This window comes from Canis lupus, chromosome 16 (genome assembly GCF_011100685.1).
Source record: "Canis lupus familiaris isolate Mischka breed German Shepherd chromosome 16, alternate assembly UU_Cfam_GSD_1.0, whole genome shotgun sequence".
Classification (NCBI taxonomy): Eukaryota; Metazoa; Chordata; class Mammalia; order Carnivora; family Canidae; genus Canis; species Canis lupus.
In genome coordinates, this window is record NC_049237.1 from 34,872,912 (window position 1) to 34,897,575 (window position 24,664).

General features: G+C 42.5%; 1 long non-coding RNA gene and 1 pseudogene across 1 annotated transcript in view; one reads left to right on the forward strand and one right to left on the reverse strand.

Annotated features, from left to right (window-relative positions):
- Nucleotides 1-1,553: 1,553 nt before the first annotated feature.
- On the reverse strand, nt 1,554-8,852 carry LOC100687628 (annotated as a pseudogene).
- A 1,814-nt stretch (nt 8,853-10,666) lies between these two features.
- LOC119869543 overlaps nt 10,667-24,664 on the forward strand; it is a 45,735-nt gene continuing 31,737 nt past the window's right edge. Inside the window, exon 1 of the long non-coding RNA XR_005371532.1 lies at nt 10,667-11,582. This is a non-coding gene — a long non-coding RNA (uncharacterized LOC119869543). The remainder of the gene's footprint in view (nt 11,583-24,664) is intronic.

The following is a 24,664-nucleotide window of genomic DNA, read 5'->3' on the forward strand; positions in this document are numbered from 1 at the left end:
ACTCCTACAGCTCAACAACAACAAAAAAAAACCCTAATAATTCAAAAATGGGCAGAGGGCTTGAATAGATATTTCTCCAAAGAAGATACACAGTCAATTAACACATGAAAAGATACTAAATGCCATTAGTCATGAAGGAAACGCAAATCAAGATAATATTTTACACCCATTAGGATGGCTATTATCATAAAAAAAAAATGGAAAATGACAAGTGTTTATAAGGATGTGGAGAAATTAGAGCCCTTGTTTATTGCTGGTGGGAATGTAAAATGGTGCAGCTACCATGGAAAACAGTCTAGTGGTTCCTCAAAATATTAAAAATAGAACTGTCAGATGATCCATCAATTCTATTCCTAGGCATATACCCCAAAAAGTTGAAAACGGACTCAAACAGATACCTGTAAATTAGCATTATTCACATTAGCCAATAGGTAGAAGCAATGCAAGAGTCCATTAACAAATGAATAGGTAAACAAAATGTGGTGTATCTACAAAATGAGGAATAGTATTCAGCATTAAAAAGGAATAAAATTCTGACACATGCTATAACATGGCTGGACCTTGAATACATTATGCTAGTGAAGTAAGCCATACAGAAAAGGACAAATCTTGTATGATTCTACCTATAGGGATGCCTAAAAGAGGCAAATTCATAGAGATAGCAAGTAGAATATATTTACTAGGATCTGGCGTGACAGGGGAAGGAGAAGTTAATGTTTAATAGTTAGGGTTTCTGGGGGCACCTGGGTGGCTCAGTGGTTGAGCATCTGCAGTGATCCCAGGATCCTGGGACCGAGTCCCGCATCAGGCTCCACAAAGGGAGCCTGCTTCTCCCTCTGCCTATGTCTCGGCCTCTCTCTCTGTGTTTCTCACGAATAAATAAATAAAATCTTAAAAAAAAAAAAAAAGAGTTAAGGTTTCTGGGTGCACCTGGCTAGCTCAGTAAGGAGAGCATGCAACTTTTGGTCTTAGGGTTGTGGGTTCAAGCACTGTGCTGGGTGTAAATGCTTAAAAATGAAATCTTAAAAAAAAAAAAGAGGGAGGAGTGCCTGGGTGGTACAGTTGGTTAAATGTTGGACTCTTGGTTTCTGCTCAGGGCATGATCTCAGGGTTGTGAGATTGAGCCCCACGTTGGGTTCTGTGCTCAGCGCAGTCTGCTTTGGGGTTCTCTCATTTCTCCCTACCCTTCCGGCTCATGCTTTCTTTCTCTCTCTCTCTCTCTAAAATAATTTTTTTTTTTTTTAAAGAGGGTTTCTGTTTGGGATGATGAAAAAGTTCTGGAAATAGATATTGGTAATGGTTGTACAGCATTATGAATGGATTTAATGCCACTTAATTATATACTTAAACATGGTTAAAATGGTAAAGTTCATGTTATATATACAGATATTTTACCACAATAAAAAAATGTTAAAAAACAGCGTTGTGTAAAATAATGCTAAGTTTAAAAATTAATATGTGTGGAGAAAAGATTGGGACAACTTAATGCGTCAAATTATTAATAATAATTTTCTCTGGAGGTGAGACTATAATAATTTTTATTTTGTTTTTTGCATTATTTCCCTACTGGACCTCAACAAGCTCTTTTTTTTTTCTCATTTATAATTTTAATCGAAGCATTGCTATTCATTTTTTCTTAACTCTTTCTTATAAGCACCAAATTTTAATATCTAGGTCAATTTTTTGGGAAAGAAACACCATCAAATAACTTCCCTCCAGAATAAAACAATGATGTTCATTCCTCCAAACAACCGAATTTGAAGTCTACTGAAACAAAACAAAAACGCCCCCCCCCACACACACACAGAAAAGTAAAAAAAATCACATTTTAGGAGTTAGCGCATTTAGCAGCCTTCGCTGTGCTGTCTAATCATCCTTCAGCTGACTTTCAAAAAAATTAACACCCTAGCGCATCAAAATATACATTTTCCACTTGCTCTGCTTACATTAAAAATAATAATTAAAAAAAAGAAAACTTGAAGGAATTCACAATCAATTGCCTGACTCTTTTTTTTTTTTTTTGCCTGACTCATTTCAATGTCATGTACAGCAAATGAAGGTCAGGAAGGCTATTTGCAGCACACATGATTAGGAGAGAATTGGTCTTCAAGGTTTAGCTTTCTTCCAAACAGTGTAAAATACCCACAATTCCAAGTATGGGGGAACACAGACGATCTCCTTTGAGAATTCAACAGGACAATACAGGCACCCAAGCTGTTCTTCATAGAGCGACAAGGCTTCCGTCAAATTCACACAGTTACCCTGTGTAAAATATTTCCCATCCTGTTTCAGTACTTTCATTGAGAGGTCAAGAATCAGTCTGAGAAACTCCCATGTGGAATCTTCTTCTGGAGACGTGGAGATGGGAACAGCTGTCAAATCATTAATCACGTAATCAAACTCTCTCCCTTCTTTGGGCGTACCTCTTCAGTACTGGGATACAGTCTTCTATTAGAACCTTCTATTAGAACCTGATAGGTGCCTGGGTGGCTCAGTTGCTTAAGCGTCTGCCTTTGGCTCAGGTCATGATCCCAGGGTCCTGGGATCGAGCCCTGCATCGGGCTCCCTGCTCTGGGGGGTAGCCTGCTTCTCTCTCCTCTGCCTCTGCTTGCTTGCTCACTCTGTCAAATAAATAAATAAAATCTTAAAAAAAAAAAATAACCTGATAGCAGTCTCCTTTAAGATTGTCTAAGACGTCGCCACATGTTTTCCGCATGTATTTCTTACATCCATCAATCACCCTTTGGTCGATCTCTACCATAGTGACCATCTTTGCTTTCAGTTTGACTGTTTCACATAATATGCCCCCATCTCCACCCCCAAGAATCAGTACATCTTTGCCACCGTAGTCTTCTTTTCCACTGCCCATGATGGCCTGGGTATATGCCAAATCACTCTCCGCCAGATTAACATCCCCACTAAGGATGAGAATATTTCCAAACTGCTTCGAGTGTAGAATTTTAATGTTCTGATAAGGTGAATCTTCATCATACACCACTTCATCTATGTCATACTCAACCAGGCGACCATCAGCAGTGGGCCAGATCTGTCCACCGCCCCTCCTCCAACTATGGGTGGTAATTGCTTCACCAGCCCAGTACTGTCCTGACTCAATTCTTTCATTCTTTCTTCTACTTTGTTCAAAAGACTGTCAACTTCTTGGCCTTGCGAATCACCATCATAACTCTGAAGATCCAGCAACACCAATCCATGTGGGTAAATTCTCAAATTGGCAAAGCTGCCATTTTTGTTTATGTAGGTCGCTAGATAACCATGGTCTTGCAGGTGTGCACCGACTCCGTCGTCCCTTGCTCCTGGAAAATGGACCGGAGGCCTTTTAGAATGGTCTCGCCCTCAGCTCTGGTGCTGAGCTCGAAGTCGAGGTGCTGTGCCCTGCTGCTGCCATAGCGAGGCGAGGCCCTGGGCCATGCCTGGAGCAGGTGGCCGCGGGGAGTGCGGCACCTCAACAAGCCCTTACAGCTTGTTGGTCACAATTTTTAAAATTATGAAACAGTCCCTGTATCCAAAAGAATATATTATATACGTGAATGTATACAGATTAACTTTAAAATAAGATAATTAAAATATGAGATAATATAATTTCACTTATTGCTATGATGGAACCAGAGTTCAGATTTGCCATCCTACCTTAACCACTTAAAACCATGGGAGAAGATATATGGAAAAAAACAAACCAGTTTTGGGGCATTGGAATACAGTGCCTTGACAGTGATCTTTGAGAGAATGCAAAGGAATGAGATGAGCCCTAAAATGGCCCTCCTTATGATCTGGAGAGAATTTTCAGGCCATAGCATAGGGAGAAGTAACCTAAATCTAACCTGAGCTGAAGAAACAGAATTGAGAATTTGAGGAGGCCAAGGCAGCTGGAATTTGCAGGGTGGAGGACTGCAGAGGACAGAGTTGCCTAGAGAGGGCGCTCTAGAACCTGTCAAAGGTTCTTTTGGATTTCTGCTGTATGCTGATCATGGGAGGATAACACTTGTCAATAATCACAGAGTAGATTTCAGAACAAAGGCTGTTATCAAAGATAAAGTATCTTTATAATAGCAATGGAGTCAATTCAACAAGAGCATATTATAATCCCAACCATTTGTGCACCTATGGATATTTAAGTTTTTTCCAATATCCTTATATTATAAATATGGAGGGTACAGACTTTTTTCAGATGACAAAATTCACGTGTGCAATAAAAGGCAATTTTTTTTAATGTGTGAATTTTGAGTCTCTCTTGAGTCTCCATTCTCTGTGATTTCAAGAAACAGAACAATCAAATCTAGATGTTTTCAGTCATTTCAGGTTTACACTTGGCCACTTTATATTTTCTTTCACCTTCAATCTCTACAGAGATGTTTCAAGTTCTAGGGGTTGATGTGGTGGCGGCACCTGGTCCTACATCATCATCATGGGTCCACCCAGGTCACTGCTGAGGAGTAGCAATTCTCATCTGGTCTTGTTATCAGCATCTGCTGTCCTGGCATGCACCTCTGATGTCCATGTCTTAACGATGGTCTCTGGTGGTGGTTCACACACCCTACAACCTTATAATCATGCCTACAGGCTACCGGTGCTGGAGAAAAATGGACAGTTTACCTTAGGCTGTTTCTGCCTAAGCAGACTCCATTGGCTCCTGGGGTTCCAGTAGAAAGCAGGGCATAAAATCCATCTACTCTTCGATTCCCATAATATATATGTTGTCATGTGAGTAAGAAAGAAGCAATAGGGTACAAAGACCAAGTTAAGAGGTGAGCAGCTTCTTATTCTCTTGGTGACTCTTCAATTCTCTTCTCCCAGCCTAGGAAATCCTTGGCTTCCCAGGGGACAATATAGTCCAATTCTCTATCTGCTCTCTTTTCAGTCAATTGTTAATGGCATGAATTGTAGCTTCTTTCATAGTTTCATTTTGATACTTACAAGCCAAGTTTTGAAACTAAAAACTCCTTTATGTCTCAGAATGTCCATGAAAAATTTGAGTTTCTATTCTTTCCATGCACCTCAGGGGTAGATCACTGATTTAGTTTTCTTAGTGGCTTAGATCAATACATATTTATTTTCTTATAGTTCTGGAGATCAGGTATCCAATGCAGGTCTCACTGGGCTAAAGGCAAGGGGTTGGCAGGGGTGTGTTTCTTCTAGAGGCTCTAGGTGATGACTTGTTTCTTACTTTGGCAGCTTCTAGAGCACCCCACATTCACTGGCTTGTGGTCCCTTCCTCTTCTCTAAAGCCAGCAGCACAGAGCTGCGTCCTGCTCATGCTGCCATCTCTCTGGTTCTTTCTTTTGGCTCCCTCTCTCACTTATAAGGATCTTTGTAATTACACTGGGCCCAGCAGGACAATATCATCTCAAGTTCAATTCATTAGAAAACTCAATTCCATATGCAACTTCACTTCCCCTTTGCTATGTTACCTAATATGTTCACAGTTCAGGAACTAGGGCATGGACATCTATGAGGGGGGGCATTATTCTGCTCACCACAGTCAGGCCTACCTTCAGCCATTTAGCACAGTCCCTTCTTCTGGCTATAGTCTTTGGTGTATAGTTACAGGCGTACAGCCTAATCCTGGTGTACAGTCATTGGTATAGTCACAGGTGTACAGCCTAATCCAGTCCAATCAGAGTGAATGTCAACTCTAGCCCGAACGCTGGGACAGGACTCTCTCTCTCCTTCTAGACCTGTCCTGCCCAGTATAGTAGCCAGTAGCTACTTAGGCAATTGAGCACTTGAAATGCAAGCAGTGTGACTGGGATGTTCTGTAATGTAAAATATGCCCTGAGTATTAAAGACAGTACAAAAGAAAACATGTAAAATATGTTATCAATAATTTTTAAGTGATTTTATATTGTATGTATTGGGTTAAATAGAACATATTACTGGAATTAATTTCACTCTTCTTGCTCTTTAAATTTTTACAAGATTTTATTTATTTGAGAGAGAGAGTTAGTGAGAGACAGCGTGAATGTGAGCATGGGAGAAGCAGAAGGAGAGGGGCAAGCAGATTGCACACTGAGCACAGAGTCTGAGGGACTCAGTTCCAAGACCACAAGATCATGACCTAAACTGCAAACAAGAGTCAAATGCTCAGGGCACTTGCATGACTCAGTGGGTTAAGTGCCTGCCTTCAGCTCAGGTTGTGATCCTGGGGTCCTGGGATTGAACCCCATGTCGGGCTCCCTGCTCAGGGGGAGTCTGCTTCTCCTTCTCCCTGCCTTCTGTTTGTGTTCACTCTCACTACCTCTCCCTCTTTCTCAAACAAATAAAATCTTTAAAAAAATAAAGAGTTGGACACTTAACTGACTGAGTCACCCAGAAGCACCTCTTCTTGATTTAAAAATTTTTAAAAATATTTTCAAAAATATTTTCTTTTTTTTTCAAAAATATTTTCAAAAAATTTTATTTATTTTTCATGAGAGACAGAGAGAGAGAGAGAGAGAGAGAACGAGGCAGAGGGAGAAGCAGGCTCCATGCAGGGAGCCCGATGTGGGACTCAATCCTGGGGCCCCAGGATTATACCCTGGGCTGAAGGCAGACGCTTAACTGCTGAGCCACCCAGGCATCCCACTTCTTGATTTTTTTAAAGCATAACTACCAGGCAGCCCCGGTGGCCCAGCGGTTTAGCACCGCCTTCAACCTGGGGTGTGATCCTGGAGACCCAGGATTGAGTCCTGCATCGGGCTCCCTGCATGGAGCCTGCTTCTCTCTCTGTGAGTCTGTCATGAATAAATAAATAGAATCTTTACAAAAAAAAAAATAAAAGTGTGACTACCAGAAAGTTTTAAATCACACCTATGGCTTGCATTATATTTCTATTGGACTGTACTAGTACTGTTCTAGATGGTGTAGGGAATAGAAGTGAAGCTTGGGGCTACTGTAGCAATTTTCATCAGTATGTGAGCAGTCAGCTTGGGATGAAGCCACTACTGAAGAAGACAGAGCAGAAAGAGAAAGAAATTGGCTACTTGATAACATCATGGGGCATCCAACCTGGAACCATCCAACCATAATCTTTCCATTCTAATGTTCTCCCAGACTTTGTACCCCCTCCTCTTCAGCCCTACAAGTCAACACTTCCCCTTCCACTCACAGATTGCCTGTGCTAATGTTTATTCTTCCTAACTTAAGCCAAATTCTATTCTGGAATGTGTAACTCAAATTAAGTCAAAAAGTACAACAATCATTACATCATCCAGTGAGCAGCGTCCAGAATGTGTTTGCTTGCAAGACAGAGCAGAGGGAAGGGTGACTTCCCACTTCCTTCTTCTGGCACCTTCTTGATTTCACAGTCCCTCCGTTCATCTTCAAGACTTTGGAGGATTTGATCTCTCTCCTCAACTGCCACTGCCAACTCATTCTCACAGCACAGCTCCTTGGAGATGAAGCTCTGTGGCTTCCCTTGTAGTTCTGCATTTCCTGACTCTTTTGACCCTTTCAGCTTTGGTCTGTTGCAACTTCTGCTGTGTAGAATTGTTTTCCATGCTCAGAGCCTGGACAAGTTCACAGTCAGTTCCAGCAGCTCAAACTGCTCTGTGAGCCTCCTTCCATTCCAAAGGCCTTAAAGCTGGGTCTGCCTGCACCTAAGCAAAGTTTAGGATGCCTTAGAAAACGGTAGATCGTTTTTCAAAATCAGAATAAGACTTTGCCAATGATAATACAGAAATCTCATAGGCATAAGATGAGAATCTCACAAGTACAGACAGAACTGAAAAGGCTGAAAGCAAAGGTCCACTGGAGCAGTCATGTGCTCTTGTTTATAAAATAGTCTGTGCCTGGCAAGCTTTGTGTCCCCAAACATAATGCAAAATTTTCTGTGCCTCTAATGTTGTATTGTGCAGCAGACTAACATTGCCCCAGTTTGACTTTTTATCTAGGGGTTTTTTTTTTTTTTTAAAGATTTATTTATTTATTTGTGTGTGTGAGAGAGAGAGAGTATGCGTGAGTGTAGGGGAGGAGCAGAGGGAGAGGGAGAAAGAATCTCAAGCTGACTCTGTACTTAGTGTAGAGCCAGATGCAGGGCTTAATCTCACAACCCTGAGATCACAACCTGAGCTGAAACTGAGAATTGGATGCTTAATGGACTGTGCCACCCAGGTGCACCTCTAGGGTGGCTTTTTTTTATGGGAGTGGGGGCAGGTAGGAATCACAGATCTAAAATAAGGATATTCTAGGTTATTTTTCTATTTAATTACATGTTATTTTTTTACTAAGAACTTTAAATTGCTTTTTAACAATTCAAAGGTCATTTCATTTATGAATAAATTTAAGATTAAAGTTATTCAAAGACTTCATAAAGACTCTATATTACGTAACCAGAGATTGTATTAGAAGTTAGAAATGAGATTTTGCCAGTGTTTGATTGTATTATGGCCAGAGGCACAGGACTTGATCCGTGTGGCCCACACCTCCAAGGGTTTATATGCTGGGAAGAATAGTCAAATGGGAAACAAAGCATGACTCGGTAACATTTGGCCAAGTCCTCCACACTCCCAAGTGTGGGTCTTGTTGTTGGACATGGGTTGGAGAATGTGGCTTAGGCCAGGAAGACATAGCAGAACTTTCTCTTCTCTGCCCTCTGGCATCCAAGATGCCATCTGGAGAGCAGCCTCAAGCTAACAGACCCACCCAATTGCAAGGAGAGAGTAACAAGAACAGAGAGACTCAGCCATGCTTGACCACGCACCCACTTTGATCCTTTCTTCTGCTTATTATCTCAGGATGGAGAAGGCAGAAAGGGCCTAAAGTTTCCTGAAAGATGAAGCCACTACAGAGGGTGCTCACCACAGGGGAGCAGAACATGAGGGGGAAGCCAGGATGCTGCTGATGGTTAAGGTATACATGACAACTTCTAAAGTGCTTCACAATAAAACAGCGTTTTCCCCTCCCTTTGCATAAAGCAGAGCTGGGGAGGGGTACATAGAGGAGCAGAAATGCGAGTTTCCCCTCTTAAGAGCAATACCTAGCGTAGGATCTCATACCTAGTAGCAAGCAAGCAGCTCTGCCACTTGTTTGCTGCAATGGAGTGAGCATCTTTATTCTTATTTATTATGGACTCACCAACTTGTACCTTCATGTAATGCTTTACTGAGCCTTTGTAATTTTTAAACTATAATATCTAGCTCCTCCCTTCAAAGCGCTTGTAATCTAATTGAGACAATACATAAGCACAAAAAAATTGTATCCATAAAGATGGACTTAAATGCTGAAAATAATAATAAAGGACACAAAGCAGTCAATGGTTAATTGCCCTGTGAGTTATAAGGACGATTCTTTACACACCAGGTTAAGGTATTTGAACTTCATTTATAAGCAATGGGAAGCCATTCAAGGCTTCTAAGCAGAGTATCAACAAGATCAAAGTGGAGTTAAAACCTAGTTTTTGGAACCTAATGCTCAGAAGTAATGACTTCGTAATTTTTCCTTCTCTAGTTTTAAAAGTATTTTATTTATTTATTTGAGAGAGAGACAGAGAGCGCATGAGTGGGCAGAGGGGCAGAGGGACAAGCAGGCTTCCTACTGAGCAGGGAGCCTGACATGGGGCTTAGTCCCAGGACCTTGAGATCATGACCTGAGCTGAAGTCAGATGCTTAACCGATTGAACCACCCAGGCTCCCCTACTATTTTTTTTTAATATTTTATTTATTTTGAGAGAGAGAGAGTGAGAGAGCGAGAGAGCGAGAGAGCGAGCGCACATGCAAGTTGAGGGAGAGGCAGAGGGAGAGAGAGAGAATCCCAAGCCAACTCCACGTGGAGCACAGAGTCTGACGCCGGGCTCAGCCCCACAACCTCCAGACCACAACCTAAGCCAAAATCAAGAGTAGGACCCAACCAACTGAGCCACCCAGGCACCCTGCCTTCTCTATTTTACAAACATTCTACAGTCGCTTAATTTTTATAATTCAAAGCTATAATCAAGCCTTTTCTTACTGAAAAGCAGAAGTAATTTTCTTCCTGGTCTTTTTATGCTGTTTCCTCCTCCAGAGCTTTCTAGGTTTTAGACATTTGTTTTTGATTTGCAGTAAGTTGAGGTGTCAAACTGACTTCCTGTCCCTCTTGCGATTCAGAGTGTGGACGTCCCCTTACCATGGACATAATATCTCCACTGCACTTGGCTAGGGATTCCTTTGCCATAAGAGATCCTGAGTTGCTCCTCCAAACACCTAAATAGAAAACTTTGTTTTTATTCCTCCATAATCTCATCAAAGGAAAAGAGTAGATGTTTTTAATTCAGTTCATTTAATTCAGTTCATTTCCTTCCGCCCCAAAAACATAGAGAGGACTCATTGGCTTCTTACTGGACTCCTTTCCCAGCATGCAGCATAAGGTCCCCTCCTAGATGCTGTGCTTGGTGCCTTTCTACCCAGCTCAGCCTCATTCTTTTTATCCCCCTGCGCTAATAGGAAAACAGCCTCACAGACACACCCCAGAAATGTTTTTTTTTTTTTAAGATTTTATTTATTTATTCATGAGAGACACAGAAAGAGAGAGAGAGAGGCAGAGACACAGGCAGAGGGAGAAGCAGGCTCCATGCAGGGAGCCCCACGTGGGACTCGATCCTAGGACTCCAGGATCACACCTTGGGCTGAAGGCAGACGCCCAACCGCGGAGCCACCCAGGCGTCCCCCCGAAATACTGTTTTGCCAGCTCTCTGCACTTAGTGAGCCCAGTCGGGCTGACACATAAAATGACACCATCACACCCTCGGTGGCTCAGTGATACACTCATTCCCTCTCCCTATGCTCCCTGACCCTGTTTCCGCCTTCTAGCAACCGGGACCCCCAAATGATTCTGGGCTTTTCTGTGAGAATCAGGCGGCTGCATTCCCTTCTTCACCCCCTTTCACGTGGCCCCACCTCGGGCATCCAGTTTTCTGTTGTTTGGCCACCGCTTTGCAAAGGACAGAAGATGGGGCAGGCTGGTTTCTACAGAAAACTCATCTGTTCTCCCATCTGTCTCCCTCCCAGCTGACAAGCACCTTTCTCCAGCTGACCTTGAGCCGGTGTTCCTAAACAGTAGGAGTTTTAGGGTCTGGGAGGCCCCAAGGAAAAAGTATGAAATGGAATGTTAAGGAGGACTTCTCCTGCCAGACTAGAAGTGGAGCTAAAGGCTGAAAGCTGAGGACGTGTGTGTGCTGACACTGAGAGGTCCTCCCAATAGCTGCCCCCACCCCCCAGGGCTGACCAAGAAGGGGAAGAACTGGCTCTGCTCCCATCACCGTCCCACCAGAAGACTGGGCAGGGGTTCAGGCTTCCTAATGAACGGGGATTGTCTCCCGCCCTCCAAAGGAAGCAGGTGCTTCTGTTCTGTGAGCCCAAAGGAACAGGGGTGCCTCCCACAGCCTCACTCACAGGCAGGCCCCGCTTTGGGTGTCTTTCTTTTTTTTTCTATAAGATTTATGTATTTATAAGAGAGAGAGCGAGAGAGCAGGAGAGCACGAGCCTGGGGGAGGGGCAGAGGGAGAAGCCGACTCCCCCCTGAGCAGGGAGCCTGATGCGCGCTGGATCCAGGGATCCTGAGATCCTGACCTGAGCTGAAGGCAGATGCTTACCCGGCCGAGCACCGGTGCTGGGGTGAGCTTCTGTCACAAGGGACGTGCGAAGAAAGGCTGGGCTCGGGGCATGGGCAGGCGCCGCGGCGGCCTGGACGCGCGGCTTTGCACGGTCAGCCCGGCGGAGCTGCCCACGTCCCCACCACGGCCCCCGTCCCGGGTTTCTCGGCGGGCTCGGCCACGCCAGGGAGCTCGGAGGGTGCCGGCGAGGGCGTCCGGCGGGCGCGCGCACGGCTGCGGTAGGGACGCGGGGAGGGACGCGGGGAGGGACGCGGGGAGGGACGCGGGGAGGGACGCCGACTGGCCAGGCCCGGCTCCCGCGGGCTCGCGCCTCGGCTCTGCCGCGTCCTGGGCCGAGGCCCCGTGCGAGCGCGGCGCCCCGCCCGGCAGCGGCCCCGCCTGCAGGGGGCGCCCCTCGGCGGCCGCCGCGGAGTCAGCGGCGCGGAGACCCGGCCGGGTGAGCTGCCTGATTCCCGAGCTTTCCCCAAAGCCAGTCCTGAGACCTCTAAACTACGGGGGGACACTGGGGCGCCTTGGGCGGCCCCGCCTGTAAGCGGCTGAGTCTCGATCTCAGCTCAGGTCGTGAGTTCAAGCTCCGCGTCGAGCTCCACACTGGGTATGGGGCCTGCTTTAAAAAGGTATAATTAATAAGGGCAGCCCGGGTGGCCCCGCGGTGTAGCGCCACCTGCAGCCCGGGCCTGATCCTGGAGACCCGGCATCGAGTCCCACGTCGGGCTCCCTGCGTGGAGCCTGCTACTCCCTCTGCCTCTCTCTCTCCCTCTCTCTCTCTCTCTCATGAATAAATAAATAAAATCTTTTTAAAAAATTATAATAAGTAAATAAATAAATAAAATGGAGAAGCTGAGCACAGGTTGGGAAGTCAGGTAAGTATTCCAATTTCATCTTTTCAACCAACTTGCAATTTTAGTCATGCCACTTAACGCTCCAAATCTCACTTTTATCCCCTAGTTAACTAAAGGGGGTTTAGGGGATCCCTGGGTGGCGCAGTGGTTTGGCGCCTGCCTTTGGCCCAGGGCGCGATCCTGGAGACCCGGGATCGAATCCCACGTCAGGCTCCCTGCATGGAACCTGCTTCTCCCTCTGCCTGTGTTTCTGCCCCTCTCTCTCTCTCTCTCTCTGTGACTATCATGAATAAATAAATAAAATCTTAAAAAAAAAATAAAGGGGGTTTAGAGTAGGTGGTCTCTAAAGCTGTGCCCAGATTTGAACATATAAGTGAATACATGATATTAAAGTTTATTTGTGGGGCGCCTGGGGGTGGGGCTCAGTCGGTTAAACATCTGCCTTCAGCTCAGGTCATGATCCCAGGGTCCTGGATGGAGCCCGGCATCCGGACCCCTGCTCAGTGGAGAGCCCCTCCCACTCCTCCCCACTCGTGCTCTCTCTCACTATTTCTGTCGCTATTTCTGTCTCTCTCCCTCTCAAATTCATAAATAAAATCTTTTTAAAAATAAAGTTTATTTTTAAGCGTTTCTGAACTGTTTAAAAGTAGTTATGAAGGGGCGCCTGGGTGGCTCAGTCAGTTGGGTGTCTGCCTTCAGCACATGTCATGATCTCAGAGTCCTGGAGTTGAGTCTCACATCAGGCTCCCTGCTCAGTGGGGAGCCTGCTTCTCCCTCTCCTCTCTGCTCATGCTCTCTTTTGCTACCTCTGTCTCTCACTCTCAATAAATAAAATCTTTAAAAACAATACGTTTTATTTTTAAGAGTTTCTGAACCCCTTAAAAGCAGTTGTGAAAATTAAATTGTAACAGAACTATTACTGACTGGTTAATTCCAAATTTTATGTCGATCTTTCTGCTACTCAGTTATGGTAAACACTTTCTGGGGGCACATGCAAACTGACAGTTCCTCGTTCTTTGGGAACTGCCCCTGGTGCACTAAGGTAAGTCCTGGCAGCCACATTACTGTTATATGAACACCCCCTCCCCTTGGCTATTGCTAACTAGACTAGAAGTGAACATCTGACCCAAGATGGGCCCAGATACTCTCTCCTGGGAATTGAGAGTTGGGACCAGGAAACCAGAGTGGCCATTTTCCCACATTCCTCCATGAAGTCCAGAGAGGTGGGGAAAACGTGTCTGAGTCGAGAAAGACAGAGAGGCACATGCCCACAGAGAAGCAAAGATGAGAGCTATCGGGAAAGAGTCCTGTTGGTTTCTGGTCCTAAACTGGCTGCATTCCTGCCCTGGGTTCCTTGAGACAAACTATGATTTTATTTTTTCTTTCAGGTTCATCTTTACTATCTATGCCTGAAGAACTTTAGTTGATAAACCAGTAGGAAAGATCTATTTTTCTTTCTTTCTTTCTTTCTTTCTTTCTTTCTTTCTTTCTTTCTTTCTTTCTTCTTTCTTTCTTTCTTTCTTTCTTTCTTTCTTTCTTCTTTCTTTCTTTCTTTTTTTTAATTATTTACTTAATTATTTATTTTAATTATTATTAATTAATTTATATATTAATGATCCCAGGGTCATGATCCCAGGGTCCTGGATGGAGCCCGGCATCCGGATCCCTGCTCTAATTTATATATTAATTATTATTAATTAATTTATAATTTAATTAATTATTCTTCTTATTTATTTATTCATGAGCGACACAGAGGGAGAGGCAGAAGCAGGCTCCCTGCAGGGATCCCAACGTGGGACTTGATCCCAGGTCTCCAGGATCAGGCCCTGGGCTTAAGGCAGCGCTGAACTGTGGAGCCCCACGGGTGGCCCAATATCTATTTTTCTTAATAAAAATTAGTTAACAACTGCATATTCTTTAAAAAAAAAAGATTTATTTATTTTAGAGAGCGAGAGTGTGTGCACAAGATGGGGAGGGGGAGAGGCAGAGGGAGAGAGACGCAGACTCCCCACCTAGCACAAGCCCCATCGATGCAGGGCTGGATCCTCAGGACCCTGAGATCATGAATTGAGCCGAAGCCAAGAGTGGGACGCCTAACCGACTGAGCCACCCAGACTCCTTGTTCATTGATTCTTTAGCATTAGGCTTTTTCATCCAAAGCAGAAACTTTTGTTTTGAATAATGGCACAGCTCTGTTAGAAAATGGATAGTTTTGAACGGCTAATGATATTTGATGGCAACAGTAAAAACGACTTCCTTAGCATCAATCTTTCCATGGCAAATAAGCTTTAGCTCTCTGACTGAACATTCACATACAAAGACGTAACTGATCATTAATTGTCTCACACCGGAGCACTGGGCTTGGCACATAAAGGTAGCATTCAAGGCGCATTACTATCTCTGTGTGCCTGTGGATAAGTGTATAAAAGCTCTGGCCCTCAGATACCCCGTCTGTTACATAGAAACCATTCCTTCCAGACAATGTTGTTGTGACATTTGAATGAGCTGCTACTGGCCAAAGTGCTCTATAAATCATAAAGCTCTTACAAATGTGAATTCTGAACACTGAATCTTTGAACGGCTATGCTGAATATAGTAGAAAACACAAGGAAGAGAAGGAAGAAAAGGAAATACTGTCAGACAATGGGCTTTCAAGTGGAGTGCCAAAACCTCGATGGAAAATCCCCTTCTCCACCCAGTTCATCTAAATTCAGAATGACTGGAATAACAGAAGTAAACTCCTTCTTCACATTGACACCAAGGTAGAGATGTAATCTTGCTCTTCCCTACAGTCTAATCGTGCAAACGGGGGCGTAAACAGAAATTCCAGCATGCGGACCAAAAACATGTTTCTATGGTTTTAGCTCAAGGATATGTGGCACATCATCTATATATACAAACACTTCTGTGGATGTGCATAACACCCTATATATGGTATACACATATTTACGTAGACTATGAGGATGCCAGAGTAAAGGCTGAGTGGGATATCCCTGGGAACTCAGGCACGTTCAGGCATGTCTGAAGAGACACGATGGGAGACCACCCAGGATCTCTTTACGTGAGGACCTGAGATGGCGCACACAAGGGTCAGTGATGGGACATGGTGGACAGAGAATAGATCCCCAAGAGTAAGATCAGAAGCCTTCAGGAATCAGAAATTCGTTAAGCCCTCCTTGCCCCAGACAGGTGTGTCTGAGAGGAAGAGGGGAGCCTGGTGGCCCTGGAACTGCAGTTTAGGGAACAAGGGAGAGCCAATGCCCTACAGTGTCACCCAGATGTCCTCCGTAGCTCTCTCTTGTGACCAAGAGGACAGCTATATCCCTAGAGTCTCTGTGGGCCAAGTAAGAGTATAGGAAAATACTGGTGGAAGTCACTTCCTCCTCACCTCCATATGGTGCCCATTTATGAAGAGCCAATAAGGTGGGACGCCTGGCTGGCTCAGCCAGAAGAGGATGTAGCTCTTGATCTTAGGGTTGTGATTTCAAGCCCCATGTTGGGTGTAGAGATTACTTAAATAAGACTTTAAAAAAATAAATAAAAGCCAATAATAATGTCCATGGAAATAAGAGACAATTGGGGTGGCACCTATCCATGGCGATGTGGCCTGCTGACCCCTCCAGCTCACATCCACCTACCTCTTCTCAACTCTGTGTATCTGGCCTGTGCCCATTGCCACTTCCTCCCTACCCGAAGGTGAAGCTGCTTGGACCCTCTCAAAAACCCTGCAGAGGGTTCCATTCACTGTGTCACAGCCTCCTAGTGTACTGTGACCCCTCACCAGGGCAATGTGGTCTTCACAGGGCAGAAAGAGCGATCCTTTAGCACATAAGTCAGGTCACTTCTCTGCTTAAAATTCTCTAATGTCTTCCTGTCACATTCAGAGGAGAGTCCCTGCTGTCCCCTGTCCTCATCTCCTTCTACTTCTCCTACCTTCAGAGGGCAGCCAGGTTCTGTGGGGCCTGGATGGAGGGCTTTTTAAGAGATATCATACAAAATTATGTATGAGCACGAGTATTCAATCATGATGTGAAAACAAATCACAACAGATTAAAAAATCTTCCCAACTCCATTTCCCCTTAGCTGGATCCCCAAAATGCTGAATGTCAAGTGTCCAACACGGCCCCGCTTTGCAGGGCGAACATGTTGGAGAGGACAAAGGGCTGGAGGAGATAGCAGTCCTAATCAACTACAGTTGAAATTACTTATATATGTAAATTTTACAAAATGTGTGACCATGTGAACACACTGCTAGGCTTCTCTCAAGCAACCTCTGCCTGGGCCCTTTCCTGATCTGGCCGTGTTGGCTTCCTTTGTATGGAATCACCAAGGCTCAGCCTTCTGAAGACTTTGTCCTTGCCGTTGGCTCAGCCTGAGATCTCTGAATGGTTTCCTTGCTCATTTACATCAGGTCTCTACTCAAATGCCATGTGTCAGCGAGTCCTTCACAGATGTTCTATATGAAAAATCACCTCAAATCCATTTTCTATCCTTCTTGGCTTCCTTTATTCTTCTCCTTGCACACATCACCTCCAGATACGATATCTAGTTGTTTGCTGGCTGTCTCCTCCAACTAGAATGTGAGAACACAGACTCTGTTTACTACTTTATCCCCAGCACTCATCAGAGTGCCTGGCACATAGTAGATGATCAGCAAATCCTTGTTGACTCAGTAAATTTTTTAAAAAGATTTTATTGTTTTAAGCAATGTCTATGCCCAGTATGGGGCTCGAACTCACAACCCTGAGATCAAGAATCACATGCTCTACTGACTGAGCCAGCCAGGCGCCTCTGAATCAGTAAATATTTTAATAATTACAAGAATTACGTTGCAAGTACTTGTTGACAGGCCTCTTTTAGCTGGTATGATTCTTGAGAGCAGGGGACTTATCATCCCTCCATTTATTTATTCAACAAAGGTTTCTGAGCACTCTATGTGTATTATTAGTCTGCTAGAGCTGCCATAACAAAATATCACAGACAAGGCAGCTTAAACAACAGAAATTTATTTTCTCACTGTTCTGAAGTCTGGAATTCCAAGATCAACATGCTGTGAGGGTTATTTTCTGGTGAGAGTTCTTTCCAGCTTGCAAATGGTGCCTTCTCACTGTGCACTCACATGGCTTTTCCTCTGTGTGTACCTATGGAAGCGATCTCTGTCTCCCCCCGTGTCTCTTTCTCTCTCTCTTTTTAAAGTTTTTACTTTATGTAGGCTCCATGTGTGGCATGGAGCCTGACGCGGGGCTTGAACTCATGACCCTGAGATCAAGACCTCAGCTGAGATCAAGAGATGGACACTTAACTGACTGAGCCACCCAGGCGCCCATCTTTCTCTTATAGAGATACCAATCCCATCAGATCAGAGCCCCACCATCATGATTCATTTATGACTCAACCTTAGTTATCTCCCTAGAGGCCCTATCTCCAAATACAGTCACACTGGCGGTCAGGACTTCAACATGAATTTTGAGGGGACACAATTTAGTCTGTAACACCATGTCAGGCACTGGGGGTGCAATGTGACCAAACCAGTCGTGACTCCACCCACCCCCTCGCTCCCCACCTATGGAATCTGTAGCACGTACTACAAAAAGTAAAATCTGGTAAAAATGCTCAAGATGAAGGTATGCTGAAGGCTGAGTCAGAAAGGACTATAGAGGGATGCCTGGCTCAATCAATTGAGCAGCATCTGACTCTTGGCTTCAGCTCAGGTCATGATCTCAGGGTCGTGAGATCAAGCCCTGTGTTGGGCTGGAGATTCTCTCCCCCACCCCCATCCTCCCTCCTTCCCTTGGCTCTCTCATTCTCTCTTTCTCTAAGTAAATGAATAAATAAAATCTTAAAAAAAAAAAAGAAAAGAAAGGACTATAGGAAGCAGGAAATACTGATCACAGTAATAATAGCAACACTATTTCATACTTCTATGTGCCAAGCATCATTACAAACAAGAAACAAAAGGTAATTACTATCATCTTCACTTTACAGCTGAGTTACAGAGAGGATGCACATCTTGCCAAGTTCACACAACCAGGACATGGCAGAGATAGGATTCAAACCCAGGCAGCCTGCTCCCAGAGCTACTGTGTTAATGGAAGCTTTGAGAAATGCCCCATAACCCCTCACCTTACAGAGGAAGACCACAAGACAATAACAACTATGTGGCAAGCTGATGTCAGTATTAGTGACAACATATGTAAAATTACGGACTGTAACACTGACCACTCCCGGTGAGTCAGGACCACTGGTTATCATGGCATTTATGCCTTTGGGTTGTCTCCTCCCACACTGACTCTAGGCTTGGCCTACTTTTTTTTCTTTTTATGGGCTTGGCCTTTTTTTCCCCTTTTTTTCTTTTTATGGATTTGGCCTTCTGACTTGCTTGGCTAATGAGACATAATTGTGACACAAGCAAGATGCTTGATATACTTACATATTGAGCTTACCCTGTTGAAACCCAGATGCTGTGTAAAGAAGTTTACACTGTGTAAAAAGAGAGGTTACCATCTTCCAGGTATCCTTGTCAACTAAGCCTTGTCAACTGAGGCTAGCTTAGACCTCCAGCTCCAGCCAACCCACCAGCTAAATGCAGTTTCCTCTTTTTGGTTTTTAAACCAAATATTTATTATTATTATCATTCTTTTTTTATTATCATTCTTATTATTATAACCCCTATGCCCAATGTGGGGCTTAAACCACAACCCCAAGATCAAGAATCACATGCTCTACAGACCCTAACTGCAGCTTCTTGAGTGAGCCCAAGCAAGACCAGCAAAAGAACCATCCAGCCAAACCACAAAATCATGAGAAATAATAAATGGTTTTGTTTTAAGCTACTAAGTTTTGGGCTGGCTTGTTCAGCAGTAATTCATAATGGATACATTAATTCCTATTACTAAGATCATCTGTTTTTACTTAGAATACTTCTGATACCAAATGTATGGGCTTTTCCTCCCTACACTAACCAGTTCTCCAACTCTCCATACAGCAACTGGCTTTCCTAAAATTTAATTCAATTCTGACCCTAACTACCCAGATTTAGCACAGACCTGGCAGGTTAAGGACTCAGTCCCACAAGAGTGCTCCAACTTCGGAGGTGGATTATAAGTTCAGGCCTCCTATAATGGACTGATCAGCTAAAAAGTCAGGGGTAGAGTAGGAGGATGCTCCCACAACCCAATTCAAAGGTTTGATAATTTCCTAGAATGGCTCAAAGAACTCAGGAAAATTGGTTTACTTACTATTTCCAGTTTATTATAAAGGATACAACTCAGGAATAGCCAAATGGAAGAAATGCATAGAGTAAGATATGGGGTGGGGAGCAGCATGGAGCATCTGTGCTGTCTCTGGGCAGTCGACCCTCCCAGCACCTCACTTTGCTCACCAAACCCAGAAGCTCTCCTAAGCCTGTAGTTCAGAGATTTCATGGAGGCATCACATAGGTACGATTGATTAAATACTGGTGTTTAACTCAGTCTCATCAGAGGTCACATGGTTGGTCCCCCTGGCAACCACCCCCCCATCCTAAAGATATCTAGGGCCCCACCAAGAGTCACCTCATTAGCATAAACTCAGGCATGGTTGAGGGTGCTTGAGTGGCTCAGTTGGATCGGTGTTTGACTCATGGTTTTGGCTTGGGTCGTGATCTCTGGGTCATGAAATTGAGCTCTGCACTGGGGTCCTCACTCGGGGAAGTCTACTTGAGTTTCTTTCTCTCTCTGCCTCAACTCCCTGCACTTTCTCTCTCTCTCTCTCTCTCTCTCTCTCTCTCTCAAATGAATAAATAAACTTAAAAAAAAGAGGTTTATTATGAAAAAGAACAGACATTTCTCTTATTATCACTAAGGAAACCCAAAGGGTTTTTGAAACTCTTGTGCCAGGAACCAGGAACAAAGACCAAATATGTATATTTCTTACTATATCACAATGTCATACTCCTATTTTATTTTATTTTCATTAAAGATTTTATTTACTTATTCATGAGAGACACAGAGAGAGGCAGAGACACAGGTAGAGGGAGAAGCCAGCTCCCTGCGAGAAGCCCGATGTGGGACTTGATCCCAGAGCCCTGAGCCAAAGGCAGACGCTCAACCGCTGAGCCACCCAGGCATCCCTCATACTCCTATTTTAAAAATACTTATGTGTGCCTACTATGAGTCAAGCACCATGCTAGGATTTAGGGATACAATGGTGAACATGGCCAATATGGGCCTTCCTTTCACATTCTGATGGAGAAAACAGATTAAAAAAAAATTAAAATCACTGCATATTGTTTTGTGTACAATAACAGGGAAACTTTAGGAGGTAAGGTAGAGAATAATGGAATGATACCTGTTCTTGGTAAGATGATCAGTGAAAACCTCCCTAAGATGAAATTCAAGTGGAAACTTAAAAAATGAGAAGAAAGTAGCCATACAGAATTATATAACAGGTCCTCAAAAAGTGAGAGTTATTTTTTTAAGCTATATATACATATTAGGGTTTTTTTGTATATTTTTTTTTATTGGAGTTCAATTTGCCAACATACAGTATAACACCCAGTGCTCATCCAGTCAAGTGCCCCCAAAAGTGATAGTTCTTTACTAACAGACATAAAATTATTGATATTTTAAAATTATTATGCACTTGGTACATAGTAGGAGCTCAATATATATTAGTTCTCTGCCCTTCCCCTTCCTGGCACCATTACCATCACTCAGGGTCCAGTCAAGAAAATAGAAGTAACATGAGGTATATCAACAGTGGAGATTTAATATAGAGAATTTATTATAGGTGTTGGAAGGCTGAAAGAGCAAAAAGGAATACCAAGGTCATTTAGAGGGTTGCAGGAAACACTAACATTTCTAGTTCTAGAAAAACAAAAGGGAAGGGGTGGGGGATACCAGAATCCAGAAATGTGGAGGAGTGGCTTATGGAGAGAAAACATCACTCAGATGTTATTGATATTTCTGAGGGGGCTTCATGAGGTTGGTTCTCAAGGAGAACCCAATGAGATAGAAGCTGGAACCAACTGCTACTCCTGAAGCAAGATGCTGTTGCTGGAAGAGCAAGTCATCACAAAGAAGGAAGTCCTTCCCTCACTTCTGTGTCCTCCAAGTCTTGCCCTAGAGCCCACTATTGGCAGAGCCAACCAGGAAACCAGTGGGCAAGGGAGACCATGAAAGGTTCAATGCAGAGTCCAGACACAGCATAATAGAGAAGAGCATTCAAGGGTGGATTTGGAGCTGAGAAACAATAGGCAAAGGGCTAAGATTGTCCAAAATTGTCCTACTCACATCATGTTTTTTTCCCCAGCATATGACCCAATATAGCATTTGTCCTGATTATCTGTTATTATTTTTTTAAGAAAGCATTTTTATTTTTGAAGTTTTTGAATATAACTGTTATTTATATTTTAGAAATAAAATAAAACTGTGACCAAGTATGCTTATGTAATATAGTACCTTAGAGCAACCACTAAAAAGCGAATTCAGAGATAAACTAAAAAAACAATAATAAATACAAAATGGAATTCTGAAAAATGTTCAAGTAGAGGAAAATAGGAAAAGAAAATAGAAAAATAAAATAGGGAGAAGAAACAAAACAAAAAATAACACATATAATTTCAAACATATCAATAATCAATAATTATATTAAATATAAATGGTCTTAATTCACCCACTAAAAGATGGAAATTGGCAGAGAATATACAAAATGTTGAACTCTATAATGTCTACAAGAAACACACTTCAAATATAATGATACAGGTAGATTTAAAGTAAAAGGATGGATATAATATATCATGCAAACAACAAAACATAGCAAGAAAAGAAAAAAATTGACATTAGTAAGTGTTGGTGAGAATATAGAAAAATTGGATTCCTCACACATTGTTGGTGGGATTATAAAACAGTACATTCATATTGTAGAAACAGTTTGGAAATTCCTCAAAAATGTAAACATAGAGTTATCATATAACTTAATTCCACTCCTAGGGTTATATCTAGTGAGAGTGGAAACATATGTCCACACAAAAATCTGTATTCAGATTCAAATCAAACCAGCATTATTCATATTATTATATTGTTCTTAGTGTTCATAACAGCTAAGAAGCAGAGACATCTGAAATGCCCATCAAATAATAAATGGATAAACAAAATATGAACATCCAGACAATGGAGTATATAAAAAGGAAAAAAAGCCATGAAAAGGAATAAAGTATTAGTAAATGCTACAAACGGATGATGAACCTTGAAAAGATCATGTTAAGAACATACATTCTGTTCCAGTGCACATGGAACATTCTCCAGAATAGGTTACACGTTAGGCAACAAAACAAGTCTCAATAAATTAAAAAAGATTGAAGTCATACAATGCATCTTTTCTTTTTTTTTTTAATAATGTCTCTCTCTTTTTTAAGATCTTATTTATTTATTAATTTGAGAGAGAGAACACAAGTGGGGGACAGTGGGAGAGGGAGAAGCAGTGTTCCCACTAAGCAGGGAGCCCAACATGGGGCTCAATCCCAGGAACCCCAAATCATGACCTGAGCTGAAGGCAGATGTTCAACTGACTGAGCCACCCAGGCACCCATTTCTTCTGACCACAATGCTATGAAGCTAGAAATCAAATACAAGAAAATAATCTGGAAAGAACACAAATACATGGAAGTTAAATAACATGCTATTAAATAATGAACGGGCCAACTAAGAAATCAAAGAGGAAATTTAAAAAGACAAATGAAAATGAAAACACAATCGTCCAAAATCTTTGAGATATAGCAAAAGCTGTTCTAAAAGAGAAGTTTATAGCAATACAAACCTACCTCAAGAAACAAGAAAAATCTCCAATAACTGTATACCTTAAGGACCTGGAAAAAGAAGAATAAACAAAACCCAAAACCATAGAAGGAAGGAAATAAAAAGATTAGAGCAGAAATAAAATAGAAAATAAAAAAATAATAGAGCAGATCAGTGAAATCAGGAGCTGATTCTTTGAAAGATCAACAAAATTGATAAACCGCTAGCCAGACTCATCAAAGAGAGAGGGGGAGGGAGAGTGGACTCAAAATTAGAAATGAAAGGGGAGAAATAACAATTGACACCACAGAAATACGAGCAATCATAAGAGAATATGATGAAAGCTATATGACAACAAATTGGATAAATTCCTAGAAACATATAACTTCCCAAAACAGAAATAGGAAGAAATAGAAAATTTGAACAGACCAATTACCAGCAATGAAATTGAACCAGTAATTAAAAAGCTCTCAATAAACAAAAGTTCAAGACCAGACAGCTTCACAGGTGAATTCTACCAAACATTTAAAGAAAAGTTAATACCTATTCTCATCAAACTATTCCAAAAAATAGAAGAGGAAGGAAAGCTTCCAAATTCATTCCATGAGGCCAGCGTTACTACAAAAAAAAAAAAAAAAAAAAAAAAAAAAAAAAAAAAAAGAGAGAGAGACAGAACTACAAGCCAATATCTCTGATGAATATGGATGTACAACTCCTCAACAAAATATTAGCAAACCAAATCCAACAATATGTTAAAAAAGATCATCCATCATGATCAAGGGACATTTATTCCTGGGTTGCCAAGGTGGCTCAATATTCACAAATCAATCAATATCACATCAACAAGAAAGGATTAAAAACCATATGATGGGCAGCCCGGGTGGTTTAGCGGCTTAGCGCCGCCTTCAGCCCAGGGCATGATCCTGCAGACCCGGGATGGAGTCCTACGTTGGGCTCCCTGCAGGGAGCCTGCTTCTCCCTCTGCCTGTGTCTCTGCCTCTCTCTCTCTCTCTCTCTGTGTGTGTGTGTGTGTCTCTAATAAATAAAATCTAAAAACAAAAACAAAAACCCATATGATGATTTCAATAGATGCAGAGAAAAAGCATTTGACAAAGTACAACATCCATGCTTGATTTTTTTTAAGATTTTATTTATTTATTCATGAGAGAGAGAGGCATCCAAATTAATAAGGAAGAAGTCAGACTTTCAGTAATTGCAGATGACATGATACTGTATATAGAAAAACTTAAAGACTCTACCAAAAACCTATAAGACTGATAAATGAATTCAGTAAAGTCTCAGATATAAAATCAATGTACAGAAATCTATTGCATTTCTATACACTAATAATGGAGTAGAAGAAAGAAAAATTAAGAAAACAATCCCTTTTACCAAAAATAATAAAATACCTACGAATAAATTTAACCTAGGAAGCAAAAGACCTGAAAACTATAAAATGTTGATGA